The sequence below is a fragment of the Oryctolagus cuniculus genome, chromosome 6 (genome assembly GCF_051225735.1).
Source record: "Oryctolagus cuniculus isolate XC-2025 breed Fujian yellow rabbit chromosome 6, ASM5122573v1, whole genome shotgun sequence".
In the NCBI taxonomy this organism is placed as follows: domain Eukaryota; kingdom Metazoa; phylum Chordata; class Mammalia; order Lagomorpha; family Leporidae; genus Oryctolagus; species Oryctolagus cuniculus.
Window position 1 is genome coordinate 107,121,824 of NC_142872.1, and position 24,238 is coordinate 107,146,061.

General features: G+C 42.0%; 1 protein-coding gene across 5 annotated transcripts in view; it reads right to left on the reverse strand.

Moving 5' to 3' along the window:
• PAG1 (phosphoprotein membrane anchor with glycosphingolipid microdomains 1) overlaps nucleotides 1-24,238 on the reverse strand; it is a 174,620-nt gene that overhangs the window by 83,158 nt on the left and 67,224 nt on the right. For 2 of the 5 annotated variants that reach the window (XM_089335462.1, XM_089335461.1), the window contains one exon: nucleotides 19,269-19,392. The exons of the other annotated variants lie outside the window; for them this stretch is intronic. The gene's annotated coding sequence lies outside the window, so the exon portion shown is untranslated. The remainder of the gene's footprint in view (nucleotides 1-19,268; nucleotides 19,393-24,238) is intronic. 5 annotated transcript variants of the gene reach the window in all.

The window sequence follows — 24,238 nt, forward strand, 5'->3', positions numbered from 1 at the left end:
CTTCTTTTCAGATCATTCAATCAATAAGGCTTATTTGTGATGGCTAATTATTATAAGGATTATATGGGATGGCTAAGCTTCTATAATAAAAGACTAGCAACTGATAGTCTAGGCCTATTTTTTAGTAGACAGTTATTTTTCAAATGTCATTCATTTTATTTGTAGAATATATCTCTTGTGATCTGTTCATAGAAATAACTGGCATTACACACACCTAAGATTTTATTTTCTTAGTTGTTTTGGTGTCCAGCTGAATGGCATTTTCAGTGAGAGGTTTTCACCTCTGGATTCCACTACTCAGTCCTCTGGTCAGAGAAGGAACACGAGCCCCCCTAATGGACCAGGTGAAGGGAAGAAAGAAAGAGAAGAATGATTCTTTGGAGATTCTGAATTCCATTGGGCAAAGACACCACCAGTTCTATGACAGCTTATGAAAGTTTTAACAAATGCCCAGACGGTAATGTGGCTGCATCTCAGGATGCAAAACTGAAATGACAGAGAGCAGTTTCCAGGTGACTGCAAAATGGAGGAACTGGTGTCACCCACAAGACTAGAGAAGAAACCCATAACAGAGAAGAGCAGGAAACACAGCACAGCAGCGTTCTCACGGCAGAATCACTTTTTTTTTTTTGGTCTGCCATCAACAACTATCCTGTTGTTAAGTAGTAGTAGAGGTAGGAAAATCTATACAAAGCCATCACATAAGGATGTAGGAAAAGTAACCTCAGATCAGACTGAATGAGCAACCAGAGGCTTGATTGCTGTTGATCAGGGCTTTGGTTATTTGAGGTGTTGGCTAGGAGCATGGTCCATGGAGTAACCAAGGCCAGGGAACACCTGGCTGTCTGAGGTGCTACTCTATATCCCTCCCTTGTCTGTACACTTCTGCTCTTTGATGACTTCAGTGGGGAAGGTTGCAGAGATACAATGTAATGTCTGGAAACTTCCAGAAAGTGGACCTATCTACTACTACTTCTTAATGGCAGGATATTTTACAACAAATTCTTTGTTTTCTTGCTTCAGATGGAGAAGCTGGGGTTTGCATGCCATGAATTGGTGATGTAACTAACAGCTATTTCTTCTCATAAACAAGGATGACCAGAGTTTTTAGGCCAGGTCACAGACAATGCTCAGAGCCTGGCTAGGAGCAAAAACCTTATGTTTGTTCCTTCCTCCAGGGCTTACAGCTTATGACGGTATTCAGAGACTGAGCATCGTGAATCAGGAAATAATTATTACTATTTCTGAAGTTGAATCTGGATTTTTTAGGGCATTGGTGGTGATCCTCCCAAAAGGGCACTTTGTATCCCCATTATTTAACCAAACTTCTTGTTATTCAAAAGGCCAAGCCATTTCATAGATAAACAACATGGGTTAATATAGTTGACTAACTTCTGTGATCCCTCAAAGTGAAGACAACTGACAAGAGAAAATCTGGAAGACAAATTCTGAAGCTTTAGTCTGAGACACAAATCCACAGGGCATCAAGCAGACTGTGTGAAAGCCAGCAGGCATCTAAGTGTCATTACAAGAACAAGGCTGAGGTGACACCAGTCACGGCTCTAAGACCTAACTCACCTCCTGTGCCTAATTCTGGGCCTTGTGTTCCCTTCCACAAAGAACTGATTGCCTCCTTCCAAGGGTTGGTGTGAGGCCCAAATGAGAACATGTGTGTGTTTTGTTCAGCAACAGTAAAACATTCAGCACAGAAAAGCTGGTGTTGGGAACACCAGTGTCACCTGATTCTCCAGCTTTCTGCTATGTTGATAACACCTGATTTATGTTTTTGATGACTAAATAAGCTATGAAACTTTTCACACGATGATTTTGGCAGGTCTTTCCCCTTGTTATCATTTGGAGCCACATATCTGATTTAGATGTCACTTTTTTCTGAGTTCCTCCCCCCCTTTTTTTTTTTCACTTTTTATTTTCAAGCTGGTAGATGTGTATCACAGGGATGGGAAGGGGTATGTGTGCAAAAGAGGAAGGTGGGTAAAGGTGCTGGTAGGGGCAAGAAGGCCAACCAGGGAAGGAAAACAAGAATAAGTGACAGTCACCGACAAGGAGGGTCAAGGGCTTCCCCTTCTACTTCAGAGAGAGGCACCTAGCCCTAATTTTGTTCCTTATTTGCAATTTGTAGATCACTAGGAATAAGACACCAGATGGCCCTCTGCAGAAGCGATTCTGCCTCTGACTCTCATCTCATGGTACCCTTCCCCCTTCTCATGCTGCTGGGCTCTCCAGGGCAGTGGACGCTGCTCAAATCCTCTGGTTCTCAAACTGAAACCCCTGGATCTGCCTTACAGCAAGACACACCCCTCTGTCTTTTTCACTTGTTTTAATTTTTACAAGTAGGTCCCTCCAGAATGTTGTTCTTTTACTTCTGAGTGTTTTGAATTCAAGCCCCCCTTTCATTTCTTCTCTCTCCTTACCACTATGAGATTCACCAGAGTCAATTCTTGGTCAAGTCTCATGGATTCTATCTTCTTAGATGATCATTACAGTTCATTTCCAGTTTGATATAGTACATACGTATTCAAAAGTCTATGGACTATACAAGGAGATAGTATAAAAAGACAAAGTTTGTTGTCACCATAGTGCCCAATCCCTTTCCTACAGTTAAGCACTGTTAGAGATGAGTACAACACTTAAAGATCTAAAGATACAAAATCCAAAGTAACTATTTTTCTTTCTTTGTTACAAAGAGTAACAAATACCAGGTATTGTCCAACAGTTTCACTGTATTCAAGTATTACATCTTAGAGAACTTTCCATGCCAATACAACATAGAGAGTTATTGCTTTCCTTTTAATAACTATAGAGCATTCAATGAAGAGAATGGATATAATGTATTTGAGTATTTCCATGCTGATAATTTAGGTAGCTTTTGATTTTCTTCAATTACAAACAATGCTACATGATCCTTTTTTTTTTTTTTTTTACCATCCTGGTCCTTGCACCAAATTTGATCCTTTTTTTTTCTTTTATTTAATGAATATAAATTTCCAAAGTACGACTCATGGATTACAATGGCTTCCCCCCCCATACCATCCCTCCCACCCACAACCCTCCCCTTTCCCACTCCCTCTCCCCTTCCATTCACATCAAGATTCATTTTCGATTATCTTAATATACAGAAGATACATGATCCTTTTTTATATATAATATATATTACATATATCCTTTTATATATATATATATATATCTGAGCACATGCATGAGTATACTGAGGAGATGGACATCTAGATATGAATTGTTGGTTCAAAGACCATGCGCATGCAGTTTTCATCACATTTTTTCTGTCTCCTTGTTGACAATACTATATAATATACAACTGTAACAGCGTATACACTCCTTGGTTTGGTTGGGTTTCATCACCAGCTAGATTCATTTCTGTGCTAAGCTGAAGCTAGGAGCCTGGAACTCCATCAGGCTCTCCCATGTGGGTGTAGGAGCCCAAAATTTGGGCCATAGTCTGTTGCTTTCCCAGGTGCACTAGCAGGGAGCTGACTCAGAAGTGAAGCAGCAGGGAGTTGAACTGGTGCTCATGTGGGATGCCAGTGTTGCAGTTGGTATAGCTGGATCCACTGTGCTACAATGCAAGCCCCTGGAATTTTTCAGTATCCGTATCTGCTGATGGTATTTGTCTCTATTTTTCTAGTGCTGCCATGGATTTACAGATTTCCTTTCTTTTTCTTTATTTTTTCATTCAATTGAAATAATTCAGTTGGTGAAAGATTAAGCAATAGCTCATATTCTTGGTCAGCCATACCAGACCCACAAGACTTCTTCTTCTTTTTTCAAAGAGATTTATTTATTTATTTGAAAGTTGGAGTTACACAGAGAGAGAGAGGAGAGGCAGAGAGAGAGAGGTCTTCCATCCGCTGGTTCACTCCCCAGTTGGCTACAACAGCTGGAGCTGCGCCGATCTGAAGCCAGAAGCCAGCAGCTTCTTCTGGGTCTCCCACGTGGGTCCAGGGGCCCAAGGACTTGTCCACCTTCTACTGCTTTCCCAGACCATAGCAGAGAGCTGGATCGGAAGTGGAGCAGCCGGGTCTCAAACCGGTGCCCATATGGGATGCGGGCGCCCCAGGCCAGGGCATTAACCTGCTTCGCCACAGCGCCACCCCCACAAGACTTCTCATTTTGACATGGCCAATAGTCCCCTATGAACTCGTGCCTTCTCATCCTCTATACAGTAGTCCTAATGACTTACTTGAATGCAAATAGTAACTCTTGGCTCTGCTGCAGTAACTTCCTAATGCTTGGTGGCTGCTTTGGGCTGAATTTTCGCCCCTAAAAATATATGCTGAAGTTCTAACCCCTACTACCTCACAATGTGATCTCATCTGGAAATACGATCTTTATCAAGGTAACCAAATTCAAATGGGGCTTTTAAAGTGGTTCCAATCCAAGATGACTGGTGTCCTGCTTTATGGAGTACAGGATAGACTGACCTTACAGCTTCATTGTATTACAGGGATTTTTTTTTCTTCTTAGTAATACTGGTTTAGGGTAAACATGATTTTGTGCATGGAATAACAAGATCTGCATAATGAATCACCCCACAATTAACTGTTTCTGCTCTTTGAAGCTCCATTTCTAAGGATTTGATTTTAGAGAAATGTGTACTATAATCACTTAAGCAGAAGTTCTCAAAATCAGTAGGGTCTTGGGTCACAAATATACCTGGGAATGACCCAGTATCCACCCAGATTGACAGATGCTACAAAGGTCAATTTTTTTAAAAGATTTATTTTATTTATTTGAAAGAGTTACAGAGAGGGGTAGAGACAGAGAGAGAGGTCTTCCATCTGCTGGTTCACTTCCCAGATGGAAGCCAGGAGCCAGGAGCTTCTTCCAGGTCTCCCATGCAGGTTCAGGGGCCCAAAGACTTGTGCCATCTTCTACTGCTATCTCAGGCCATAGCAGAGAGATGGATCGGAAGAGGAGCAGCCAGGACTAGAACCAGCACCCATATGGGATGCTGGCACTTCAGGCCAGGGCTTTAATCCACTGCATCACAGCGCCAGCCCCACAAACTTCAATTTTGAAGATTGTTAACGAAATCTCCTTTAGGGGCCAGTGTTGTGATGCAGTTAGTTAAGCTCCTGCTTGTGACACCAGCAGTGCTTATTTGAGTCCCAGCTGCTCTGCTTCTAATCCAGCTTCCTGCAAATGCTCCTGGGAAGGCAGCAGAAGATGGTCCAAGTACTTGGGTCCCTGCCGCCAATGTAAAACACCAGTTTGGAGTTTAAGGTTCCTGGCTCCAGACTTTGCCAGCCTTGGCTGTTGTGACCATTTGGAAGTTGAACCAGAGGTATAAGGGTGAAAGATCCTCTCTCTCTCTCTTTCTCTCTCCCCAGCCACCACATTATGCCTTTCAAAATAAATAAATCAATCTAAAAAAAAAAAGCACTACATCTCTTTTAGATGTAATCTTTAATGTAACTGCAAATACGATTTTTATCATGGAAAGGGAGGAAATAATTTCTCTCTTTAACATGTCCTTAAATAGATCACACACTCCAAAAATTATAGGCTCTTTGCTATTGAAATCTGATGATTAGTCACTGAGTTTAATATATAATTGGAAAGCCTATAGTTAAATGTAATTAGTCAAGATAAATTATAGAGAGAGCCACGCAAATATATAAAAAACATTTTGAGAGTTCAGTGTGCTAAGGATACAAAAAAGAAAAAGTAAACTTCTCTCTTAGACATACTCACAAAGAAACACTCCAATGTGCCACTTGCGAAAGCTCCTGGGTAATGGGGTAGCTCCCTGGTTCCCATGGTCAGGACTGGTCAGTCCTCTAACCTGATCCACCAGCCCTTCTACTCCAGCACTGACTCACCTCCCTGGCCTATGCCTTTGCTGATACTAGTCACGCCTGGAATGGTCCTCTCCCTTCTGCCCTGACCACCTAGCTCCTAGTCCTGATCATCCTTCTTAGCAAGATTTGTCTCCTTCTGTCCTTGATTCTATACAAGTCATTTGAAATCAAATATTACATGACCTGTCCCATCTGGAGTGAATTCTTTCCCCTTATGTATTTCGAGCATATTGACTTCTGGCTCTTTCTCTCTCTGCACTGCTCCATCTCAGAGTGTGTAATTTGAAGGGGCTGATCCTGGGCTCCATTTCTCCCTTCTCTCTCTGGACAGTGGGGCTTCCCTCTAAGAATCTGAGTTCTCTAACCCTCCAAGTCTTCATTTAAGTTGAGCCTTACGTCCCACAGGGAGGTACCTCCTAGCCACTGTGGCCTATGCTTTATTCTGGGGTCCCATAATAGCAGAACAAATCAACTCAGTACCCTAAGCTGGACTTTACTAGTCATGGAATGCTGTCTGAGTCTTACATGCCAATGATTTTATCCTAGCCCTTAGTTTTTCTCAGAATTTAGGGAAGTCAGAGTAATACCATTATTGCAGTTTTCATTAAAATTCCAGAATCATGCATACATATAAGAGCACTACCAAGAGTCTGTGGGAAAATGGAATTTAAAGATTGGGTATATTTTGGTACAAATTTTTTCCCCTATAATATATGAAAAATGCACATTGTGAGAAATCATGCAAGGATTTACAAATTGTTTTTGTACCAAAATAAACTCAGATTTTAATTTCATTTTTCCACCAACTTTTTGAAGGCTCCTCATGCTAGCAGGTATGCATGGGATGACAAAATGGATGGCTTTAACAACTTATGCAAAACCAGGCCCCATCTCCTTGCCTTTGCCAAGGCTGGTATCCTGTCTCACAAGTCTCTGGTGTCCAGTTCTTCACAAGACACCATACACACAACAAAACAACTCAGATGGGTTCAATCACTAGTGTATCATCTAATTAAGTTTACACAGGTTGAATGATACAAAACTTAGGACTACAGCACTGTGATTCCTGCTAATGCTTATGATTTTATTAATGCATTTTTGGTATCACTTATCAGTAGTGTTCATATAAAATTCATATAAGCATGGAGAAGATAAAATTAATATGTACCACACACTGTGATCCTGCAGAACCAATCTAACTGCACATTGGGCAAGAAGAAGAATAAAAAATATGGGATATATTGATTGATTTTCTTCATCAAAACCAATAAGATGTGCAAGATCTTTTTTCAACAAAATTGTGTCATTAAATTACAGCATATCTAAGAGTAAATTTTGTGATATATGTCCTAATCTAACTTCCAAAGGAGTGGGCAATTCATCAAAAATCAAGTTTGCATTTACCTACCTCTTAGACCTCCACATTATACACATCATTATCCTTTGCTGACTCTTAGTCATACACAAATAACAAGTAATTCATGTACAATGTTACTGAGAAATACTGATTTAGTTGTGTAAGTGTATATGTTTTTTAATGTTTTCCCATGGGAAAAATAAATAAATAAATGCAAGTGTTTTAAAAATGTCATTAAGTCAAATTTATGACATATTATTAATTTTTCCCGAATTCTATTGTCTACATACTAGCACCGTTTTAACCTAAATGTATATTTATTAAATGCAAACTATATGCTAATACTAACAAATATCTTTTTTCCACAAGATTTATTTATTTATTTATTTATTTTTAAAGGCAGGGGAAGAGAGGGACAGACAGAATTATTCCATCTGCTGGTTCATTCCCCTAATGGCTGCAGCCAAAGCCAGGAGCCAGGAGCCAGGAGCCAGGAGCCAGGAGCCAGGAACCAGGACCCTCTTCGGGGTCCCCCATGTGGGTTCAGGGGACCAAGTACTTGGGCATCTTCTGCTGCTTTCCCAGGCACATAGGCAGAGATCTGGATTGGAAGTGGAGCAGCCATGACTCAAACCGGTGCCCATATGGGATGCTGGCACTGCTGATGAAGGCTTAACCCTCTATGCCACAGCACCGGCTCTACTAACAAATATCCGGTACTAACAAATAGGCAACCACAACATAACAATGCTAGTAGTGATTCCTTACATACAATCATGACCTAGTTTTCAAGGATGTGTGACACAGCTTTCCTTTGACTGTCACTCTCATTAAAACACCTGAGCAAACATTACCATTTATGCTTTACAAATGGGGAAACCGAGGCTCAGAGGTTCAGAAGTAAACCGTGAAGTTGACAGGGCTGGTTCACCAGTCAAGACTGCTTACTCACAGTAATGAATCATTCATTTGGAGATCAGCAAGTAATTACTGAGCACCTACTATGTAACAAACTCCATGTTGGCCTGGAATAAGAGAAGGTCCCTGCTCTCCTTGTGTCTCCCTGGATCACCCTCCTTGACACAGATCCAATCATCATCATGCATATCAGACATTCTATATACTGTTCTTATTTTATATATAGGTACAGCAGAAATAAATTGCAAATATCTTTCTTGTTAAAAAACATGGAGGGTCCAGCACCATGGCATGGCAGGTTAAGCCGCCACCTGTGGTACTGGCATTCTATATGGGTGCTGGTTTGTGTCTTAGCAGCTCCATTTCCAATCCAGCTGCCTGCCTATGTGCTGGAAAGCAGTGGAAGATGGCTCAAGTCCTTGGGCCTTGTACACAATTTGGGAAACCTGGAAGAAGCTCCTGGCTACTGGCTCCTAGCTTCGGATCCACCCAGCTTTGGTTGTTGTAGCCATTTGGGGAGTGAACTGGAGGATGGTAGATCTCTCCCTGTCTCCCCCTCTCTCACTGTAACTCTGCCTTCCAACTAAATAAATATATCTTAAAAAAAAACTGGAAAAACGGCCTTAAAATTACTAAGTCTCAATTATTCACCTTCAGCATGTTCATCGTTACTCCTCAGTGCTCAAAATAGAATAATAGTGTTTCAATTAAAATCAGAACTTCAAATTAAAAATGTCCTTTGGCATTCTGCAATGAAGCACTTAATCTTCTATGAAATGAGTGAGAGTTTAATCACATAAATTGGTCTACCTCATTCATATACCAAATGTCAGAATTTATTGAGTGAAACCAACTTAAACATTCATAGGAAAAGCTATGAGACTGCTGCTGGGGAAGATGCCCTGTTAAGATTCAGTTTGAGTTTCTGCATTTAAACTCACTGGGATCCAAGGTCTCAGGATCACTCTGGTTCTCACACTACATCTGTCACAAAATGCCATCAAATATTGAAGAAAGGACTGATGTCGAGGCCTGGCATGAGAAGGAATAGTGCTTACACTACTTTTTTATTTCACTTTGCCCACTGGTGAACTCATGAATAGTAAATACATTTTGATTCAAGGCAGGTTTCCCTCCAGGTATGAAAACAGACAAGCAAACATGATGTAGGAAAACCCAATGAGGCACTGAAAGTAGAAAAGCAGGTGCGCAAGTCGATCAGCCAGTGAGTCAGCTCCACAACCACATCCTCACACTCCTGCTGATAAGCCCTTGGAGGTCAGCAGAACACGTGCCTGTCACAAATGAGAGGCAAACCCACTGCCTGCACCTGCCACAGCGATCATCTTCTGGAACTGAACAAGTAGAACAGAATGTCAAAGTGAATTTCAGTTGTCCATATCCTTTCACCACTCTTTTCTCTGTTAGGATGGTAACTTTATATTTGTCACTGCAGATTGACTCTTGTTGAGCATTTGTATCTTAAGAAGCCTCCCAATTGGGCTGGCATTGCGGCGTAGCAGGTAAAGCCACTGCTTGGGACGTGGGCATCCTATATGCATGCTGGTTTGAGTCCTGCTTCACTTCCAATCCAGCTCCCTGCTAATGCGCATGGGAAAGCAGCAGGAGATGGCCCAAGTGCTTGGGTCCCTGCCACCCAAGTGGGAGACCCAGATGAAGCTCCTAAATCCTGGCTTCAGCCTGGTCCAGCCCTGATTGTTGCAGCCATCTTGGGGAGTGAACCAGCCAATGGAAGATTCCTCTGTCTCTCCATCTCTCTCTCTCTCTCTCTCTCTCTCTCTCTCTCTCTGTAATGCTGCCTTTCAAATAAATAAATAAATATTTTTTTTAAAGCGCCTCCTGATGAACACAGCATGATTTCTCATGTAGAGTACCTTCCTGTGTCAGTCTGGAGGCAGACCCTGAGCAGGTCTGAGTGCTGGATGGACAAGGTGATGCCCACTCGAGCACATGCCCAAGTTTACCTCATCCCCAGTGCCTGATGTCTTGTGTACAATGAACACTCCTGTATTTGAGTCCCTGTTAGATATAATAAGAAATAAAATGAGAATCCAGAAGGACCTGACCTATATAAATCTTCACTAGAAGCCTTTAAGAACTGCTTAAGGTTTTGAAGCCAGTTGGCCCCAAAGTGCCACATAAATTACAATGGAAAGATACACCTACTTCAGTATTTCTCTATTTGTGTTGAATTGATTAGAAATTAAATCTTCTGCTTAACTTTCTTACCTTCTTTGGCTTTTTGTCCATAGGTAAGATTCTGGACATCCAGAAAAGGAAGAACAAAACAAAATAAAACATGGGGCCAGTGCTGTGGCACAGCGGGTTAAAGCCCTGGCTTGCAGTGTTGGCATCCTATATGGGTACTAGTTCGAGTCCCAGCTGCTCCACTTCTGATCCAGCTCTCTGATATGGCCTGGAAAAGCAGGAGAAGATGGCCCAAGTCCTTGGGCCCCTGCACCCACATGGAAGACTCAGAAGAAGCTCCCGGCTCCTGGCTTCAGATTGGCTTAGCTCTGGCCGTTGCGACCTTTTGGGGAGTGAACCAACAGATGGAAGACCTCCCTCTCTGTCCATATCTCACTCTATTTCTACCTCTTTCTGTAACTGTCTTTCAAATAAATAAAACAAAATCTTAAAAACAAAACAAAAACCCAGCAGCAGAAAAGGCCAATTTAAACAATGACTTTACCCAGAGCCTCACTTTTAAATATGTCATCCCTAACACTGAGTGTACTTTTGCATTAGAATGATGAAAATTTTAAGGTTGTATTACATTACTAAGGCAAGCATTGCATAACAACTGGTATAAAGGTAAGCAAGAGAAAACAGAACTCAAAGAATGTTATGCCCTATTGTATTCATATTTTTTTTCAATCTTTAATTTTATAGAAATATTTACCAAGTTACTCTCAGCAAATAAATACCATTATATGTCATTTTTAGTTATGATGTAAAAAATGCAACTCCATGTTTCAGAATAGTTTGAATATGTTATTTCTTAAAAAGTTTATTTATTTGAGAGAGAGAGAGAGAGAGAGAGAGAGAAGGCAAGTGAGCTTCCATACATTGACTTACTCCCCAAGTGCCCCCATTATCTGGGGTTGGACTGTTGCTGAAGCCAGAGGCTGGGGACTCAATCCAGGTCCCCAGCTACTTGGGCCATCATCTGCCACCTCCCAGGCTCTGCAATAGCAGGAAGTTGGAGTCAGGAGCCACAGCTGGGAAGCAAATCCAGGCACTCTCTTGTGGGATGTGGGCATCTTAACTTCTAGGCTAAACACCCGTTCCCTGCATGTGCTGTTTTAAAAATATTAACTATTACATGGTTTTACACCTCACTGTTGAGGCAGTTTTCCAATTTTTTCGGGTATTTTAAAAAAATAGGACATTGTAAATACTCGAGCAGTAACTTTTACACTTTCTTCAATGGCACCGTCATGACCATTATGACTGAAAACTTAGCATCCTGGAGAAGAGTCATTTATTGTCAAGATTGAGATTGCTCTCCTCGTACTCAGCTATCTAGAGCACCTGGGAGTGACAAAGAGGACATTAGAAAACCACATGGTTGGTGTATAATTCATGAGCCCAATGCTTCAATGTAGTGGTGGTGGTGGTGATGATGATGGTGGTGGTGGTGATGATGATGGTGGTGGAGGTGGTAGTGGTGGTGATGATGGTGGTGGTGGTGATGGTGATGATAGTGGAGGTGGTGGTAGTGATGGTGATGATAGTGGAGGTGGTGGTGGTGGTAATGATGGTGGTGGAGGTGGTAGTGGTGGTGGTGATGATGATATCAGCAAACCACTACCATCACAATTCCCAGGCATCCTGTCAGGTGCTTTTCCAACATTAATCCTACTCTTCTACAATAAGTTTTATGAAGTAGGTGGTATTATTTCCATTTTAAATATGAAGAGGGTTCAGTGATTCATCTAAGAGTATACAATCTCTAGTAAAGCCACCCATAACAGAAGTCTCCATCTCTTTGTACATCCCTGAACTGCTCAGTTCTTGGAAAAGGATCAGTGCATGAAGTCTACTGATCTGCTAAAACCTATCCACTAAAGGCCTGAAACTGATTTTCCTGTGAGACCTTGGCGTGAAATTTACAGGTCATGCTCTAGTTAGGTGGGAGGTCCTCCAGGGACCCCAGTGCCATAAGAGGGCAGCAGGACACCAGCACACAGTCACAATGGCAGCCACCAGGAGCTGCAGGAGGCCATCTGACAAAAATGGCAATGAGATAATGTTTTGTTTTTGCTTTAATCACTCACTTTTCTTCTTTAAGCAGTGCAGCTATTTTGGAGTCAGAAGGTGGGTGGCGTTTTGCTATAAATCAGAATGTACAATCACTCTTAATTTGATGGTAATTGAACTATATCATTTCTTTACAAGTCTGATCAAAACATAGCTTTGAAAGTCTACAGATAATTAAAATTTCAGGAAGTATTTGGAGAACCTTATTAATGTCTTACATAATTGTTAATGAAAGATAAATATTAATCTTTAAGATCATAGTTGAGCATGGAAACTATTATTGGGATTATTTTGTATGAACAAACTGAACTCTTTTTGTTACTAATGTCTTTGTTCAGAGGATGAGAATTAATTTATGACCTCTGCTTTTGACTTAAATGCTATAAACATCTCTGCTGTTCTTGGAACACAAAGGCTGCTTTTGCATAATTTTTCAGATGGAGAAGCTGAAATGAAAGTACTATGAAAACATTTGCTGGATAAAACAAATGCCAAGATCAAAGATGCTAAGACATTGAGTGGATATTTATTATCCTGACTAATCCTTTTGTATTTCAAAGTTTATTTATTTTATAATGCTTTTCTATGCTCTTCATCAGTTATTATAGCATAATTTAAAATTCATAAAGGAGAATGTAGAATTAATAATATCATGCACTTTAGAATAATATTCAAGTAATACTGATAAGGGTGAAAATGTATTCATTATCTGAATATGTTCTTTGGATGAACAAGAAAAAAATGATAATCTAACAGTGAGTTTTAACTCCCTACCTCCTAGCCAATGAGGTTTTGCATAAAGAGCAGAGATTTAACGTGAATAGATTTAATGTAACAACTCAATAAATCAGATAGCCATGTTCTTTTCAGTACATTCCAATAGCAAAAGTACAAATTCTTTAATATTCTGACTTTCTAGCATTCCTGAATGGTTACTTGTGATGTAGTGTCTAAAGCTGACAAATTGGGGGCAGTGTGGTGGCACAAGGGGCTAAACTACCACCTGTGATCCCAGAATCCTGTATGAGTGTGGGGTTTCAGTCACAGCTGCTCCACTTCTAATCTAGCTGCCCACTAACATGCCTGGGAAGGCAGTGGAAGATAGCCCAGGGACTTGGGCCCCTACTTGCCCATAGGATCTCTCACAATATCTCCCCTCATATGGGAGACCTGGATGGAGTTCTAGGCTTCTGGCATTGGCCTGGTCCAACCCCAGCCATTTCGGCCATTTGAGGAGTGAACCAGCTGTCTGAAGAGATCTCTGTCTCTTCCTCTCTCTCTTTTGTTCTGCCTTTCAAATAAAGGAATAAATCTTTTAATAAAACAAATAAATAATGCTGAGAAACAGACTCATCTCTGCATGCATCTTACTTGATGGAAACATACCAATAGTTCTTGCTCACTATGTTTTGTGGCAAATACTGAAGGTCTGCAAAGGGTCTTCCTGGGCTAACTGTAGTTGAGACCTGAGAATGCCTGAATAATTAGCAGGAGGACTCCTGTCCTCAAGGATTTCATGTATTTAGGATAACTGACCGGCAGTCCTTGGCCACAGATCAGGTATGAGAAGCAGAAAGCAAAGAAGCGGCTTGATGTTCATTAACAGGCAACTCAGGAGGAAGAACTGACTTCAGGGTAGAAAACTCAGGAAGAATTTAAAACATTTGATGAATGTTGATTTTTTTAAAAATATTTATTTAGAAAGAGTTACACAGTGTCGGGGGAGGGAGAGAGAAAGATCAGTCTTCAATCCACTGGTTCACTCCAAGTGGCCATAATGACCAGGGCTGAGCCAGGCAGAAGCCAGGAGCCAAGTACTTCATCTGGATCTCTCACATGGGTGATGGGGCCCAAACACTTAGGCCACCTCCTATTGCTTTTCCCAGGCCATTAGTAGGGAGCTGGATCAGAAATGGAGGAGCCAGGACTTGAACCGGTGCTCATACGGGATGCTGGCACTGCAGGTGGTGGCTTTACCTGCTGTGCCACAACACTGGCCCCTGATGAATGTTGATTTAAGGTGAATGTGGATCATGGAAGTAGAGGATTTCAGTGGGTGGCCCAATACAGGAGTCAAGATTTTGAAAGAAATGTTGAAAGTAGTGAGCAACAGCAGGGTATGAAAATGTTTTCTGCAGAGGGCCAGAAAGTCAATGTTTTAAATATGTTGCCCATAGGATCTCTCACAATATCTCAACTTTGTTATTGCAGCACAAAAGTAGCCATAGATAGCAGCTCAAGAATTAGTGTGTGGGGCCAGTGCTGTGGCGCAGCCAGTTAAAGCCCCTGCCTTCAGTGCTGGCATTCTATATGGGCATTGGTTCCAGTTCTGGCTGCTCCACTTCTGATCCAACTCTCTGCTATGGCCTGGGAAAGCAGCATAAGATGGCCCAAGTGCTTGGGCCCCTGCACCCATATGGGAGACCCAGAGGAAGCTCCTGGCTCTTGGTTTCAGTCTGGCCCAGCTCCTGCCGTTGTGGCTATTTAGGGAGTGAACCAGCAGATGGAGGACCTCTCTTTGTATCTACCTCTCTCTGTAACTCTGCCTTTCAAATAATTAAAAAAATTTTGAAAAAAAAAATAGGATCAGTGTGCTAGTGTTCCAATAAATCTTTATTTACAAAAACAGGGGCCAGAGGTATTTGGCCTGCAGGTCATAGTTTGCCAACCCCTGTATTAAATAGCAAATGAAACTCTGTGAACAGATAAGATCACCTGAGAAGAACCTATGGAAAGCAAATTTGTGGGCCATAAAATTTGAAAATGGGTTATTCCAAATTCCTATACAGTTCAAAAAGGATGCATGAGTCTACCATCTGCAAGGCTTGCTATGGGATAGATGGTTCCAGAACCCTGTCTCTGGTTCATGTTAAGCGTGTATGAAATGGTGCTAGTTAACTTCTGATTCAGTTGTCTTGACAGGAAAATGAGGAAAAAGATGATGACAGCTAACACTGAGCACAGTGATAAAAACATAGTGCTATTTATACAGATCCTCAGAATTAGATCTACTATGTCTTGCTTTTATAAAGAGGATACTAAGGCACAGAGTGGCTACAAACATGCTGACAGCTAGGAAGCCCTGCATGAGGGCTGATTCCTTTGGTTCCTCGATGTGGATCACACCCACCCCTCAAAAGGTCAAAGTGAAGAGTAGAAGGATGGGAAGGCACCTCTGTTGTTAATACACAGGGATTGGGAGAAAACCCGGTGTAGTTATTGTTGCTATTATAACCTAGGGCGATGTTTCTATCTAAGGATACGATGAGGATCAAAACAAGGTGAATTTTGCCCAACATACTATTGTTACTGAATCTTTAACAGGATCCCCATAGCCACTCTGTTACCAATTTTCAATCTGCCTTCCCCCTGAAGAAGGAGTACTAGGAAAAGAAACAGTCTCGCTGTAGTTACTACCTGCCTTGCATTATTTTGTTTGTTTTTACCAAGCATTCCTAATATTTTGGCTTATTCATATTGTACAGATATCAGAACTCCCAGAAATTTTTTTTTCTGTGCTACTGGCATTCAAATTTGCTGTAAGAACCCACAGATCCTTTTTTGGGCAGTGTGTGGTGGATTCTTTTTACAGGCATTTTATCTCGTCAGAAACAAGGATTAGAGTTCAGAAAAAAAAATAAGCTTCTCTGAAGACATCTTTGTTCAGCCACTTCCTATTTATCAATAAGGACCAGTTCCACAGTCTTATCTATGGTGCGATCTACACCTTGACACCATCCTAGGCTCTAGCCCCTGCCACCATTGCTGCAAGCCAAGTGGCCACATGGCCCAGACACTGGTGTCAGCCCTACCCCCATCCTAATGGGATTCGCTGCTCTTACTTCTGCCCGCCCCCTGGAAAAGTTTTAAAAGGGCCTGTTCCTGAACATGTGGCTCCCTCTCTCTCCCTTGATCTCTGTCTCTGTCTCTCTCTCTTATGCTCTCCTTCTCCCTCTTTTCCTTCTTTGCCCCTTCCCTCCAGTCTGTCAGATTTCCCCCAATAAACTCTTTCCCTTAAAAAAAAAATAAGGCCCAGTTCAAGTTCCCCTCATCTTCAATGAGTTCCCCAATTCCCTCCAAGGATCCCTTCTGTTCCACTTCGGGCATGTCTCAGTACCTCTCTTGAGGCACTGTTTACTGTTACCCACTTATTTCCTTCCTTCTTCTAAATAAGGAGTTCCCTGACTGATGGAGTTTTTTTGTTGCTAGAACAATGGCTAGTAAAGGGATTTACATGTACAGTAGCATGCAGTACAGGAAAAATCATTAACCCAAAAGGAAAATGGGATTTAAGTAAAAAGTAAAAATAATGAACTTTCCATATTTTATTTTACCAATGATACTAATTTTCTAAACATTTTTGAAAAGTTTAATAATCACATGAAACATGAATTGTTCACATGAAACTCAACTGTTACTTAAAAGTATTAAACTCTCAATTGTAAAAGTGGAGCTTAAATCAGTTATTAATGTTTCCAAAAGAATATGAATGATGGGATGAATTATACTTAATTATGAAATGAATAAGCATTTCTATTGTAGGGGGATGCTACGTAAGGTGTAGCAAGAGAAAATACAAAGATTGGGTTTTATAAGGGCAAATAGCATTCATAGTATTTTAAAAAGTACCTGCTTATTTTTATAATAAATGTTCTAGAAAACTATTTCTTTAATAACTGTCAGCATCTTAAATATATACCTCATTGTGAAATGACTACACAAACATCATTTCTATTTAATAAAGATATTAGAGCACAGCACAAATTCAAATATGCCTTGGATGCTATGCTAATGCAATGGATTTAAAGACAGTATTTATAGCACAAAAATGTAAGCCTAGCCCCTACTTGGAAGACATAAATTAGTATCTTACAGCCAGCTTTGGGGAGGTCTTTACAGTGCCAACAATTGTATGCAAAAACCTTCTGTGGCTACGCCTTTCTTCAGATAGTCTAGAATTGACATTAGATTCTTGAAGGACTCAGTTACTTCCCCAAGTCTAAATCAGGCTCTTCAAGGCCTCCCAGAAGCAAATTTACACTGCTTTAAAAGCCTAAGCTTTTTGTTCAACCACCTACTTTTTGAAAAGAATAGAGTCATGTAAGTCCAAATGAAGCAAGGAAATATTTGAATTTATGCACCAGACCACTGGCATGAGGTCCAAACTGAAAACTGTGTCCATTAGTAGGAAGGCAAGTTCCACTCCTACTGCTTACCCGGGCCAACTTACCCTTAACTTAGACTTTTTAAACAGTTCAGTGTTTTCAGGATCTAGGCAGTTTTTATTTTATTTTTTTTACAAAGCTTGAATAAAAGAGAAAAATCAATAAATACCCCACTTTTGAAATGCTTAACTATGAACACATGCACCTTACCTTTAAGTTAATCTGTAGAATTGATCCTATTTAAGAGTCAGAGATCCCAGCAGTGTAAGAATGTTTTTCTTACAGTTCATTATTTTTTGAGAGAAGTCACAGCAAGTTGATGGCAAAATTAAAGTAAGAACTGAGAATTCCCGCTATTCCATTCATTCTAGTCTCTCAATAAGTGAAAGGAATTTTAGCACCTCTTGGGAGAAAACCTCATTCTTTCTTGAACAAAATATATTTCTCTCAAGGATTACATTTTTAGAGACTTTCTGGTACTTACAAAAGGCTTTTGATATATTCCCCTGCTAATTTAATTTTTTCTCCTTTAATAGTCAGGACCAGTTTAGAATCCCTTTCCCATGTTACTGAAAATCAGGGATCAGGAGCTTCATCTGGGCTTTCAGGCCACTAAATGTACAAGTGGTCCCCCCTTTAAAGTATAATGATGGTCGACAATGAGTTGACCCTGCTAAATAAAGATGCAGCAAAGGCCCTGAGATTCAAGAGCTGTTTGCTGCTTTACCTGACACAGATCAATGAACATTATCTATGATGACCACAGAGCCAACATTTCCTTGTGTTCACCTGACATGAGGCCTACAAAACTGTATTCTCCTCACTCCCCAGCAGCTTCTCTGTTCCCTGAAAGAATAGATTGATTCATACACATTCCAATTATATCTGTTTTGCATAAATGAAGTAGGCTTTGTAGAAAAATCCTGCATTCATTATCATGTAAAATACAGCCATTAGCAGAAAATCTAGTAATTATATTCCCAGACATAACAAGATCAGACTCTTAGGCTACACTGGGATAGCGGTGGGGGAAGAGAAGTAGAGTGTTACTAAAAAAAGAGAGTCTTCCTTCTCAAATAGTTGTTCAAGGGGTAAACAGCAGTACCAAAAAAGGGAGTTACAGCAAGTAATTCCTGAAGCACTTGCAACAGTCAGTCCACGTGGCTGTTAGCCTAACACCAGTGTAGGTAATTCTTAAATGTGTATGCTGCTCTCCCCAACCTTTATTTTTCTTGTTTTTCTTCTTCTTCTTTTTCTTTTTAAAGGCTTATTTATTTACTTGAAAGGCAGAATTACAGAGGAAAGAAGGGAGGGAGGAAGGGAGGGAGGGAGGGAGAGAGAGGGAGAGAGAATCTTCTATTCACTCCCCAATGGCCACAACAGCCAGGGCTGGGCCAGGCCAAAGCCAGCAGCCTGCAGCTCCATCCAGGTCTCCTACATGGGTGGCAGGGGACCAAGCACTTGGGCCATCTTTACTGCTTTCCAAGTGCATTAGCAGGGACGTAGATTGGAAGTGGAACAGATGGGACATGAACTGGCACCCATATTGGATGCCAGTGCTGCAGGCTACAGCTTAACCTGCTGTGCCACAATGCCAGCCCCATCTCCCCCATCTTCCTGATGCTATCTTGTGATCAGAAAATTGAAAAGAACAAAAGAACACATTTAACTCCAAATGCCTGTCAACACACAGTAAGATGCACTCACCACATCAATCAGATGCCAGATCCAGGAAGAAGCTGTTGATTAACGGCAGCGTAGAGTGCCACGGATTCCACAGCAAGTGGGAGTGATAGGAATGCCTGATTCTAGGCAGTGATAATGAAATGGCCTGAAAGATGGACACAGGGGAAGACCCAGAGAAGAAAGCATGTGAAAGGAGGGATCATCTAACAAATGCCCACCAAATCCTGTACTGAGGGTATAAAGTCACCAAGTAAGAGGAGGTCTCAGATCAATTCCTTGTGTGTTGCTAGGGTTTGAACATGACTTGGCTCCTGAATTCATGTAAATGTTTAATCCTCAAAGTCACAAACTGGTGGTGTTGAGAAGTTTGATACAACTATGATGTTTAGGAAGCAGGCCCAGTGGGATGTTCTTGGGTCATGGGTGTCTGCCTTGGAAGTTAGTTCTAGGGAGAGAGTTGGCTCTAAAAGCCTGAGGTTGGGCCTAGTCACTCTCTGCTTCCTGGTTACCCTGTGACCCTTGCTCAGTATGTACTCCACCAATGCCATCCTCTGTTCTCTGCAGATGGACAAACCACTGGGGCCCTACTAAGCCTTTGGTATGAACTTCTAAAATCATGAGCCAACATAAACCTCCTTCCTTCATAAGCAGCTTGTGTCAGGTATTGAGTTACAGTAGCAGAAAGCTACACATGGGTGAACAGCAGCAAAACAGGAATGAATACCAAAGTGTCAGACAGGGAAAGTGAGTCAAAACAAGGAAAGAGAAGAACATGACAGAATGTCTGGGGAGGTTTCCTAAGCCACGGGTACTTGGGGAAGTCCACTCAGAGGAGGTGACCTTTATGTTGGTATATGAATGACAAGATCTGTAACCTATAAAAACCATTTCTTGACAAGAAGAGGGTGACTGGTAGCTAACTGCAGAGAAGTGATTTAGCTCAAAATTCAGTGGAACTATTTTTTGTGTGTTTGAAGTACACTTTCAAATATTAGAATATATGTCAGATTATATGAAGTGTAAGAATTCAAAATGAACCAACAATAATTCCAATGCAGTCACTCACACACTTCAGGAAATAACAAACACCTCAGTTATCTATAAAAGCACCCACAGTCATCCCCGTGGTCACCAATTTGCCTCAATGCTGAGTCTCCATCTGTAGCCTGCAACCCACTCTCATACATGCAAGACTGGACTTGTCTCCACGTTAAAGTCAAAGGGACAGTTTTTATTAGCAGACACTCAAAAGCACACTAAACTCCCTGCATATTCTTGTTCTCTGAAAATATAACCTGGTTAGCTTAATAATTGTCTAATACAACCTTAACTATATATATTCTCTTTGTAAATTAGATTCAAGGGGACTTCAAAAAGTTCATGGAAAATGCATACTATAAAAATTATGCATGAATTTCTAAATGCTATACATTCAAATAAACCTATCTTTTAATTCCACCTTCTGTGCATGTTCTGGAGTAGCCTCATATACATATATTCATCTATGGAAAAACACATTTTCATAATTAACATTTGGCATGGTATTAGGTCAGCAATGCTGTGCTGAACCCTGGACTCCTACTCTCAATTTCTAAGTTTTCTGGCTGTTCCATTATGATGTCTGTCTTCCTCCCTCCCTTTCTTTTCTCTCTCTCTTTCTCTCTCTCTCTCCCTCCCTCCCTCTTTTTCTTTCTTCCTTCCTTCCTCCTTTCCTTTCCTTTTTAATAGAATTACCACTTTTTGCTCCTTCCCTATATGAAATATTAGAAGAGGTTTCTAATTCTTTACTTTATTTCATTGTTGGCTAATTTTTCATAGTGAAAGCCACTACAGGCAAGGTTAACTTTGTCCTTTTGCTTTTGAAAAATTCCTTTAGAGAGCTCCCATCAGCTGGTTCACTTCCCAAATGCCCACAACAATAGCTGGGGCTGAGCTAAGACCCATAGGAACCCAATTACTCCAGGCCTGTGGGAGAGTCAGATGGAATTTCTGGTTCCTGGCTTTGGTCTGGCCTCTCCTTGGCTGTTGCAGGGATATTGGGAGTGAACCAGTAGATCAAAGATTTAGCTCTCTCAATTTCTCTCTTCTTCCCCATCTTCCAACCCCCACCTCTCTGCCTTTCAAATGAAAATAAATAAATTAAAAATCTCAATGTTATCTATAGTTGGGCCATCTGTTCTGTGAGTCTGGGCACAGCCATGTACTTCGGTGTGGCCTTTTGTAGTCAAGGCTCATGCTTCCTTCTTGCTACAACACTGGCAAGGGGCTTGGGAGGGTCTTTACGCCCAAAGTGGTGGACTTCTATCAGAAGTGTCTAATCCCACATCATGAAGGAATGTGGAAAGCAGCACCCACTGTCTCTGGTGGGGAAGGGAGCATCCCTTCCCTCCTTGCTCACGAGACTGATCTGAGTGCTCTGTGGCTGAACAGGGGAGGGTCCCTGGTCATCTGCAAGCCACAGCAATCCACAGGGAAGTCACAGAGACCCACAGGGAAATGCTTTCCCTGTTAGTAAGGAGATGGAGAGGAAGCATCAGTCCAAGGAATAAGAGAAAGGGACTGGAGATGGGACCAGGAAGAGAAAGTGAACATGAGAGGAGGGAACATGGGGTAGGATCTTCCTGACAATAGCCGTGTTATGGCTTGAACAGGAGTTGACTCCCAAACTCACACAGGGGTCTATCCCCAAAGTCTTGTGTTCACGGGCTAATGTTAATGGATTAAGGTGGAGACTCGATCTAATTATGGCCTCAGTGGGAAGTCATCAGAGACTTGCCCTCTGAAGAAATTCTCACAAGAGGGTTGATTACAATCACGTAAGCTGTGCTTGGCCGAGTGTCCCCCCTTGCTTCCTGGCTTGTCCTATAATCATTCCTCTGCACCAGCTCTACCACTACCAGCCTCTACCAGACTAGTCGAGTTGCCTGATCCAAGATGGTGACGCTCCAACCTGTGAGCCAAAATTAATCTTCTTCCCTCCTGAATTGCTCCCCTCAGGTATTTCAGTTGAAGCAACAAAAAGCTGACTCTGCAATTCTAGATGTGAACTTGTCCTTCTTGGGGCTGCATGTGGTCTAGACACGGTGCTAAACTCATCTGTCCAAATTCCATGCAATCATCTCAATATCTAACACTGTAGTGTTTGGTTTGAGAGAATCAGAGACAGCGCTGAGGAGGGAGGGCCTTACACGTCCCAACCCATCATTTATGAGGCTCAGGTGCATGTGGGGGTGGGTGGGCATTGCCCACTTCCCCATGCCAGTTGGATAAGAAGTCCCTGTTGCCTGCAGAGGTAAGTGAGGCATATGCAGAAAAGGAGAGGCCCTCACACAACTGAGAACTAGAAATTGTGGTGGACCGAAGAAACCCCGTGTTCAAAATCATCACATGATAGTAATCTGGGTGTGACAGCTGTGCAACTGTGACACCTGCCATTTTACTGATGACCAGAGTTGATTTGAGGAACAAACAGGGCCTTGAACAGAACCAAGCACTTGGTCAAGGAGAACAATTTTCTCACCAGCATCCTAGAGGAGTGTATTCAATTAATGTAAAAAAGCAAAGTAAAAGGGGAGTGTTGAAGAATAGAAAGTGGATCACATTGGAGGAATGTTGAAAGGACTTCGGAGACTTAGCTACAACGGGTTAGGAAACATAACAAATACCCTTCACAAAATAGACTTCAAACAGCCGCTCTGTGTTCTCCAACAGGCTGCCAGCGTGCCTTCCACGGCAGGCAACTCAGGTTTGCCCTGAAGCCGAGGCCTCAGCCTTGGGCCTCCAAAAAGCAGCTCTTAGAATCTTCTCATTTTTGCCAAGTAAGGCATCCATTCATGAAATGAATAGCAACATTCTTGGAGCTGAATGGGAACAACTCTAAAACATCCACACACCACCGGCTTGTCTCGCTGCCCAAGGCTGAAGCAGCAAAGCGAGTGTGACTGGCAGCGACAGTTACCATGGAGATCGCTGTCTACACTCTTTCCCTTCTACTTCCCAGATCCCTCCTCTGAAGAGCATCCCGTGGTTGCTACCAGAAGAGAAGAAATGGCCAAGATCCAAAGGGACCGTACCTTAAAGACTTCTCTCAAGCCGCCAGTGAAGGCTTTGGGCCCCTGGGGGTCACAAGCCTGGCGGAGCACCCAACTTCTCTTGGCAGCAAGAGAACCAACCACTGAAAATCCTAGTCTCTAAACCCAAGTGGTCTTTGCTGGCCCCAAAGTTTCCAAGAAAATTGTGGCTATTGGTTGCCAAGCCAATGATCTGAAATCTTTGCACAGAAAACCGTGGGAGTTTAAAACTTGCAGAATCCTTGTTCTTCATGAGGAAATAGTCCTCACTTCTCTATCTCTTTTTTTTCCTTTTTTAATTTATTTTCCTCCTTGTTTAAAAATATCAGTTAGTTACTTTTAAATGGATAAGAAGAGTCCTGTTGTATAGAACACTACTGAAAGCAAGGGGTGCCAGCGCCGTGGCTCAATAGGCTAATCCTCCACCTTGCGGCGCCAGCACACTGGGTTCTAGTCCCGGTCAGGGCGCCGGATTCTGTCCTGGTTGCCCCTCTTCCAGGCCAGCTCTCTGCTGTGGCCAGGGAGTGCAGTGAAGGATGGCCCAAGTGCTTGGGCCCTGCACCCCATGGGAGACCAGGAGAAGCACCTGGCTCCTGGCTTCGGATCAGCGTGGGGCACCGGCCGCAGCGGCCATTGGAGGGTGAACCAACTGCAAAGGAAGACCTTTCTCTCTGTCTCTCTCTCTCACTGTCCACTCTGCCTGTCAAAAAAAAAAAAAAAAAAAAAGGGCAAGGGGAATGCCCACTAATTTCACCCCCCCCCCAACTTGCTGAACTTAAACAAGCAATCAATGAAAAATATTAACATGAACCTATGTCCCAGAGAAGTTCAGGAAATAGCCTTAGGTTGCACAGCAGCCAAGACAAGATAATGAAACGTACATCCAGGTCGTCTGACACCCCAGTCAGCTCTGCTGTGTTA